Here is a 5,000-nt window from a genome sequence, read left to right on the forward strand (position 1 = left end):
ACTACCCTAATGTTCTAACCATTCAAATAGCCCAATTTTGGCAGCAGATTTCGCTTACGGCCATACCACCTTGAGAACGCCCGAACTCGTCTGATCTCGGAAGCTAAGCAGGGTCGGGCCTGGTTAGTACTTGGATGGGAGACCGCCTGGGAATACCAGGTGCTGTAAGCTTTATATAGTTTACTACCCTAATGTTTTAACTATTCAAATAGCCCAATTTTGGCAGCAGATTTCGCTTACGGCCATACCACCTTGAGAACGCCCGAACTCGTCTGATCTCGGAAGCTAAGCAGGGTCGGGCCTGGTTAGTACTTGGATGGGAGACCGCCTGGGAATACCAGGTGCTGTAAGCTTTATATAGTTTACTACCCTAATGTTCTAACCATTCAAATAGCCCAATTTTGGCAGCAGATTTCGCTTACGGCCATACCACCTTGAGAACGCCCGAACTCGTCTGATCTCGGAAGCTAAGCAGGGTCGGGCCTGGTTAGTACTTGGATGGGAGACCGCCTGGGAATACCAGGTGCTGTAAGCTTTATATAGTTTACTACCCTAATGTTTTAACTATTCAAATAGCCCAATTTTGGCAGCAGATTTCGCTTACGGCCATACCACCTTGAGAACGCCCGAACTCGTCTGATCTCGGAAGCTAAGCAGGGTCGGGCCTGGTTAGTACTTGGATGGGAGACCGCCTGGGAATACCAGGTGCTGTAAGCTTTATTGTTTAAAAAAAAAAAAAGAGTCAATGAAATGTTTCAAAAATCCTAAATTGTCTTTTTTCCCCTCAAAATTCCTGAAATAGTCTCTCAGTTTCTTCAGAAAGCCTGAAAGAGTCTCTTTTTTTTCTTCTTCAAATAGCCCAATTTTGGCTGCAGATTTCGCTTACGGCCATACCACCTTGAGAACGCCCGAACTCGTCTGATCTCGGAAGCTAAGCAGGGTCGGGCCTGGTTAGTACTTGGATGGGAGACCGCCTGGGAATACCAGGTGCTGTAAGCTTTATGTAGTTTACTACCCTAATGTTCTAACCATTCAAATAGCCCAATTTTGGCAGCAGATTTCGCTTACGGCCATACCACCTTGAGAACGCCCGAACTCGTCTGATCTCGGAAGCTAAGCAGGGTCGGGCCTGGTTAGTACTTGGATGGGAGACCGCCTGGGAATACCAGGTGCTGTAAGCTTTATGTAGTTTACTACCCTAATGTTCTAACCATTCAAATAGCCCAATTTTGGCAGGAGATTTCGCTTACGACCATACCACCTTGAGAACGCCCGAACTCGTCTGATCTCGGAAGCTAAGCAGGGTCGGGCCTGGTTAGTACTTGGATGGGAGACCGCCTGGGAATACCAGGTGCTGTAAGCTTTAAGTAGTTTACTACCCTAATGTTCTAACCATTCAAATAGCCCAATTTTGGCAGCAGATTTCGCTTACGGCCATACCACCTTGAGAACGCCCGAACTCGTCTGATCTCGGAAGCTAAGCAGGGTCGGGCCTGGTTAGTACTTGGATGGGAGACCGCCTGGGAATACCAGGTGCTGTAAGCTTTATATAGTTTACTACCCTAATGTTCTAACCATTCAAATAGCCCAATTTTGGCAGCAGATTTCGCTTACGGCCATACCACCTTGAGAACGCCCGAACTCGTCTGATCTCGGAAGCTAAGCAGGGTCGGGCCTGGTTAGTACTTGGATGGGAGACCGCCTGGGAATACCAGGTGCTGTAAGCTTTATATAGTTTACTACCCTAATGTTCTAACCATTCAAATAGCCCAATTTTGGCAGCAGATTTCGCTTACGGCCATACCACCTTGAGAACGCCCGAACTCGTCTGATCTCGGAAGCTAAGCAGGGTCGGGCCTGGTTAGTACTTGGATGGGAGACCGCCTGGGAATACCAGGTGCTGTAAGCTTTATATAGTTTACTACCCTAATGTTCTAACCATTCAAATAGCCCAATTTTGGCAGCAGATTTCGCTTACGGCCATACCACCTTGAGAACGCCCGAACTCGTCTGGTCTCGGAAGCTAAGCAGGGTCGGGCCTGGTTAGTACTTGGATGGGAGACCGCCTGGGAATACCAGGTGCTGTAAGCTTTATATAGTTTACTACCCTAATGTTCTAACCATTCAAATAGCCCAATTTTGGCAGCAGATTTCGCTTACGGCCATACCACCTTGAGAACGCCCGAACTCGTCTGATCTCGGAAGCTAAGCAGGGTCGGGCCTGGTTAGTACTTGGATGGGAGACCGCCTGGGAATACCAGGTGCTGTAAGCTTTATATAGTTTACTACCCTAATGTTCTAACCATTCAAATAGCCCAATTTTGGCAGCAGATTTCGCTTACGGCCATACCACCTTGAGAACGCCCGAACTCGTCTGATCTCGGAAGCTAAGCAGGGTCGGGCCTGGTTAGTACTTGGATGGGAGACCGCCTGGGAATACCAGGTGCTGTAAGCTTTATATAGTTTACTACCCTAATGTTTTAACTATTCAAATAGCCCAATTTTGGCAGCAGATTTCGCTTACGGCCATACCACCTTGAGAACGCCCGAACTCGTCTGATCTCGGAAGCTAAGCAGGGTCGGGCCTGGTTAGTACTTGGATGGGAGACCGCCTGGGAATACCAGGTGCTGTAAGCTTTATATAGTTTACTACCCTAATGTTCTAACCATTCAAATAGCCCAATTTTGGCAGCAGATTTCGCTTACGGCCATACCACCTTGAGAACGCCCGAACTCGTCTGATCTCGGAAGCTAAGCAGGGTCGGGCCTGGTTAGTACTTGGATGGGAGACCGCCTGGGAATACCAGGTGCTGTAAGCTTTATATAGTTTACTACCCTAATGTTTTAACTATTCAAATAGCCCAATTTTGGCAGCAGATTTCGCTTACGGCCATACCACCTTGAGAACGCCCGAACTCGTCTGATCTCGGAAGCTAAGCAGGGTCGGGCCTGGTTAGTACTTGGATGGGAGACCGCCTGGGAATACCAGGTGCTGTAAGCTTTATATAGTTTACTACCCTAATGTTCTAACCATTCAAATAGCCCAATTTTGGCAGCAGATTTCGCTTACGGCCATACCACCTTGAGAACGCCCGAACTCGTCTGATCTCGGAAGCTAAGCAGGGTCGGGCCTGGTTAGTACTTGGATGGGAGACCGCCTGGGAATACCAGGTGCTGTAAGCTTTATATAGTTTACTACCCTAATGTTTTAACTATTCAAATAGCCCAATTTTGGCAGCAGATTTCGCTTACGGCCATACCACCTTGAGAACGCCCGAACTCGTCTGATCTCGGAAGCTAAGCAGGGTCGGGCCTGGTTAGTACTTGGATGGGAGACCGCCTGGGAATACCAGGTGCTGTAAGCTTTATATAGTTTACTACCCTAATGTTCTAACCATTCAAATAGCCCAATTTTGGCAGCAGATTTCGCTTACGGCCATACCACCTTGAGAACGCCCGAACTCGTCTGATCTCGGAAGCTAAGCAGGGTCGGGCCTGGTTAGTACTTGGATGGGAGACCGCCTGGGAATACCAGGTGCTGTAAGCTTTATATAGTTTACTACCCTAATGTTTTAACTATTCAAATAGCCCAATTTTGGCAGCAGATTTCGCTTACGGCCATACCACCTTGAGAACGCCCGAACTCGTCTGATCTCGGAAGCTAAGCAGGGTCGGGCCTGGTTAGTACTTGGATGGGAGACCGCCTGGGAATACCAGGTGCTGTAAGCTTTATTGTTTAAAAAAAAAAAAAGAGTCAATGAAATGTTTCAAAAATCCTAAATTGTCTTTTTTCCCCTCAAAATTCCTGAAATAGTCTCTCAGTTTCTTCAGAAAGCCTGAAAGAGTCTCTTTTTTTTCTTCTTCAAATAGCCCAATTTTGGCTGCAGATTTCGCTTACGGCCATACCACCTTGAGAACGCCCGAACTCGTCTGATCTCGGAAGCTAAGCAGGGTCGGGCCTGGTTAGTACTTGGATGGGAGACCGCCTGGGAATACCAGGTGCTGTAAGCTTTATGTAGTTTACTACCCTAATGTTCTAACCATTCAAATAGCCCAATTTTGGCAGCAGATTTCGCTTACGGCCATACCACCTTGAGAACGCCCGAACTCGTCTGATCTCGGAAGCTAAGCAGGGTCGGGCCTGGTTAGTACTTGGATGGGAGACCGCCTGGGAATACCAGGTGCTGTAAGCTTTATGTAGTTTACTACCCTAATGTTCTAACCATTCAAATAGCCCAATTTTGGCAGGAGATTTCGCTTACGACCATACCACCTTGAGAACGCCCGAACTCGTCTGATCTCGGAAGCTAAGCAGGGTCGGGCCTGGTTAGTACTTGGATGGGAGACCGCCTGGGAATACCAGGTGCTGTAAGCTTTAAGTAGTTTACTACCCTAATGTTCTAACCATTCAAATAGCCCAATTTTGGCAGCAGATTTCGCTTACGGCCATACCACCTTGAGAACGCCCGAACTCGTCTGATCTCGGAAGCTAAGCAGGGTCGGGCCTGGTTAGTACTTGGATGGGAGACCGCCTGGGAATACCAGGTGCTGTAAGCTTTATATAGTTTACTACCCTAATGTTCTAACCATTCAAATAGCCCAATTTTGGCAGCAGATTTCGCTTACGGCCATACCACCTTGAGAACGCCCGAACTCGTCTGATCTCGGAAGCTAAGCAGGGTCGGGCCTGGTTAGTACTTGGATGGGAGACCGCCTGGGAATACCAGGTGCTGTAAGCTTTATATAGTTTACTACCCTAATGTTCTAACCATTCAAATAGCCCAATTTTGGCAGCAGATTTCGCTTACGGCCATACCACCTTGAGAACGCCCGAACTCGTCTGGTCTCGGAAGCTAAGCAGGGTCGGGCCTGGTTAGTACTTGGATGGGAGACCGCCTGGGAATACCAGGTGCTGTAAGCTTTATATAGTTTACTACCCTAATGTTCTAACCATTCAAATAGCCCAATTTTGGCAGCAGATTTCGCTTACGGCCATACCA

General features: G+C 47.9%; 27 non-coding genes across 27 annotated transcripts in view; all 27 read left to right on the plus strand.

The window, feature by feature from the left end:
* The first annotated feature begins 52 nt into the window (after nucleotides 1-52).
* Nucleotides 53-171, plus strand: LOC148985118 (5S ribosomal RNA). Its single transcript, XR_016165648.1, has one exon. It is a non-coding gene; the product is annotated as a 5S ribosomal RNA (ribosomal RNA).
* A 63-nt stretch (nucleotides 172-234) lies between these two features.
* Nucleotides 235-353, plus strand: LOC148985119 (5S ribosomal RNA). Its single transcript, XR_016165649.1, has one exon. It is a non-coding gene; the product is annotated as a 5S ribosomal RNA (ribosomal RNA).
* A 63-nt stretch (nucleotides 354-416) lies between these two features.
* LOC148985120 (5S ribosomal RNA) lies at nucleotides 417-535 on the plus strand. Its single transcript, XR_016165650.1, has one exon. It is a non-coding gene; the product is annotated as a 5S ribosomal RNA (ribosomal RNA).
* A 63-nt stretch (nucleotides 536-598) lies between these two features.
* LOC148985121 (5S ribosomal RNA) lies at nucleotides 599-717 on the plus strand. Its single transcript, XR_016165652.1, has one exon. It is a non-coding gene; the product is annotated as a 5S ribosomal RNA (ribosomal RNA).
* Nucleotides 718-880: 163 nt separating this feature from the next.
* LOC148985122 (5S ribosomal RNA) lies at nucleotides 881-999 on the plus strand. The gene has a single exon (XR_016165653.1). It is a non-coding gene; the product is annotated as a 5S ribosomal RNA (ribosomal RNA).
* Nucleotides 1,000-1,062: 63 nt separating this feature from the next.
* Nucleotides 1,063-1,181, plus strand: LOC148985123 (5S ribosomal RNA). Its single transcript, XR_016165654.1, has one exon. It is a non-coding gene; the product is annotated as a 5S ribosomal RNA (ribosomal RNA).
* A 63-nt stretch (nucleotides 1,182-1,244) lies between these two features.
* On the plus strand, nucleotides 1,245-1,363 carry LOC148985124 (5S ribosomal RNA). The gene has a single exon (XR_016162744.1). It is a non-coding gene; the product is annotated as a 5S ribosomal RNA (ribosomal RNA).
* A 63-nt stretch (nucleotides 1,364-1,426) lies between these two features.
* LOC148985125 (5S ribosomal RNA) lies at nucleotides 1,427-1,545 on the plus strand. The gene has a single exon (XR_016165655.1). It is a non-coding gene; the product is annotated as a 5S ribosomal RNA (ribosomal RNA).
* Nucleotides 1,546-1,608: 63 nt separating this feature from the next.
* Nucleotides 1,609-1,727, plus strand: LOC148985126 (5S ribosomal RNA). The gene has a single exon (XR_016165656.1). It is a non-coding gene; the product is annotated as a 5S ribosomal RNA (ribosomal RNA).
* Nucleotides 1,728-1,790: 63 nt separating this feature from the next.
* Nucleotides 1,791-1,909, plus strand: LOC148985127 (5S ribosomal RNA). The gene has a single exon (XR_016165658.1). It is a non-coding gene; the product is annotated as a 5S ribosomal RNA (ribosomal RNA).
* A 63-nt stretch (nucleotides 1,910-1,972) lies between these two features.
* LOC148985128 (5S ribosomal RNA) lies at nucleotides 1,973-2,091 on the plus strand. The gene has a single exon (XR_016161061.1). It is a non-coding gene; the product is annotated as a 5S ribosomal RNA (ribosomal RNA).
* A 63-nt stretch (nucleotides 2,092-2,154) lies between these two features.
* Nucleotides 2,155-2,273, plus strand: LOC148985129 (5S ribosomal RNA). The gene has a single exon (XR_016165659.1). It is a non-coding gene; the product is annotated as a 5S ribosomal RNA (ribosomal RNA).
* A 63-nt stretch (nucleotides 2,274-2,336) lies between these two features.
* LOC148985130 (5S ribosomal RNA) lies at nucleotides 2,337-2,455 on the plus strand. Its single transcript, XR_016165660.1, has one exon. It is a non-coding gene; the product is annotated as a 5S ribosomal RNA (ribosomal RNA).
* Nucleotides 2,456-2,518: 63 nt separating this feature from the next.
* Nucleotides 2,519-2,637, plus strand: LOC148985131 (5S ribosomal RNA). The gene has a single exon (XR_016165661.1). It is a non-coding gene; the product is annotated as a 5S ribosomal RNA (ribosomal RNA).
* Nucleotides 2,638-2,700: 63 nt separating this feature from the next.
* LOC148985132 (5S ribosomal RNA) lies at nucleotides 2,701-2,819 on the plus strand. Its single transcript, XR_016165662.1, has one exon. It is a non-coding gene; the product is annotated as a 5S ribosomal RNA (ribosomal RNA).
* A 63-nt stretch (nucleotides 2,820-2,882) lies between these two features.
* LOC148985133 (5S ribosomal RNA) lies at nucleotides 2,883-3,001 on the plus strand. The gene has a single exon (XR_016165663.1). It is a non-coding gene; the product is annotated as a 5S ribosomal RNA (ribosomal RNA).
* Nucleotides 3,002-3,064: 63 nt separating this feature from the next.
* LOC148985134 (5S ribosomal RNA) lies at nucleotides 3,065-3,183 on the plus strand. Its single transcript, XR_016165664.1, has one exon. It is a non-coding gene; the product is annotated as a 5S ribosomal RNA (ribosomal RNA).
* A 63-nt stretch (nucleotides 3,184-3,246) lies between these two features.
* Nucleotides 3,247-3,365, plus strand: LOC148985135 (5S ribosomal RNA). Its single transcript, XR_016165665.1, has one exon. It is a non-coding gene; the product is annotated as a 5S ribosomal RNA (ribosomal RNA).
* Nucleotides 3,366-3,428: 63 nt separating this feature from the next.
* On the plus strand, nucleotides 3,429-3,547 carry LOC148985136 (5S ribosomal RNA). The gene has a single exon (XR_016165666.1). It is a non-coding gene; the product is annotated as a 5S ribosomal RNA (ribosomal RNA).
* Nucleotides 3,548-3,610: 63 nt separating this feature from the next.
* LOC148985137 (5S ribosomal RNA) lies at nucleotides 3,611-3,729 on the plus strand. Its single transcript, XR_016165667.1, has one exon. It is a non-coding gene; the product is annotated as a 5S ribosomal RNA (ribosomal RNA).
* Nucleotides 3,730-3,892: 163 nt separating this feature from the next.
* On the plus strand, nucleotides 3,893-4,011 carry LOC148985138 (5S ribosomal RNA). Its single transcript, XR_016165669.1, has one exon. It is a non-coding gene; the product is annotated as a 5S ribosomal RNA (ribosomal RNA).
* A 63-nt stretch (nucleotides 4,012-4,074) lies between these two features.
* LOC148985139 (5S ribosomal RNA) lies at nucleotides 4,075-4,193 on the plus strand. Its single transcript, XR_016165670.1, has one exon. It is a non-coding gene; the product is annotated as a 5S ribosomal RNA (ribosomal RNA).
* A 63-nt stretch (nucleotides 4,194-4,256) lies between these two features.
* On the plus strand, nucleotides 4,257-4,375 carry LOC148985140 (5S ribosomal RNA). Its single transcript, XR_016162745.1, has one exon. It is a non-coding gene; the product is annotated as a 5S ribosomal RNA (ribosomal RNA).
* Nucleotides 4,376-4,438: 63 nt separating this feature from the next.
* On the plus strand, nucleotides 4,439-4,557 carry LOC148985141 (5S ribosomal RNA). The gene has a single exon (XR_016165671.1). It is a non-coding gene; the product is annotated as a 5S ribosomal RNA (ribosomal RNA).
* A 63-nt stretch (nucleotides 4,558-4,620) lies between these two features.
* Nucleotides 4,621-4,739, plus strand: LOC148985142 (5S ribosomal RNA). Its single transcript, XR_016165672.1, has one exon. It is a non-coding gene; the product is annotated as a 5S ribosomal RNA (ribosomal RNA).
* Nucleotides 4,740-4,802: 63 nt separating this feature from the next.
* Nucleotides 4,803-4,921, plus strand: LOC148985143 (5S ribosomal RNA). Its single transcript, XR_016161062.1, has one exon. It is a non-coding gene; the product is annotated as a 5S ribosomal RNA (ribosomal RNA).
* A 63-nt stretch (nucleotides 4,922-4,984) lies between these two features.
* Nucleotides 4,985-5,000, plus strand: part of LOC148985144 (5S ribosomal RNA) — a 119-nt gene continuing 103 nt past the window's right edge. The window contains exon 1 of the ribosomal RNA XR_016165673.1: nucleotides 4,985-5,000. This exon is cut by the window's right edge and continues 103 nt beyond it. This is a non-coding gene — a ribosomal RNA (5S ribosomal RNA).

This window comes from Pimephales promelas, chromosome 3 (genome assembly GCF_988280905.1).
Source record: "Pimephales promelas chromosome 3, fPimPro1.hap1.1, whole genome shotgun sequence".
NCBI classification, from domain to species: Eukaryota; Metazoa; Chordata; class Actinopteri; order Cypriniformes; family Leuciscidae; genus Pimephales; species Pimephales promelas.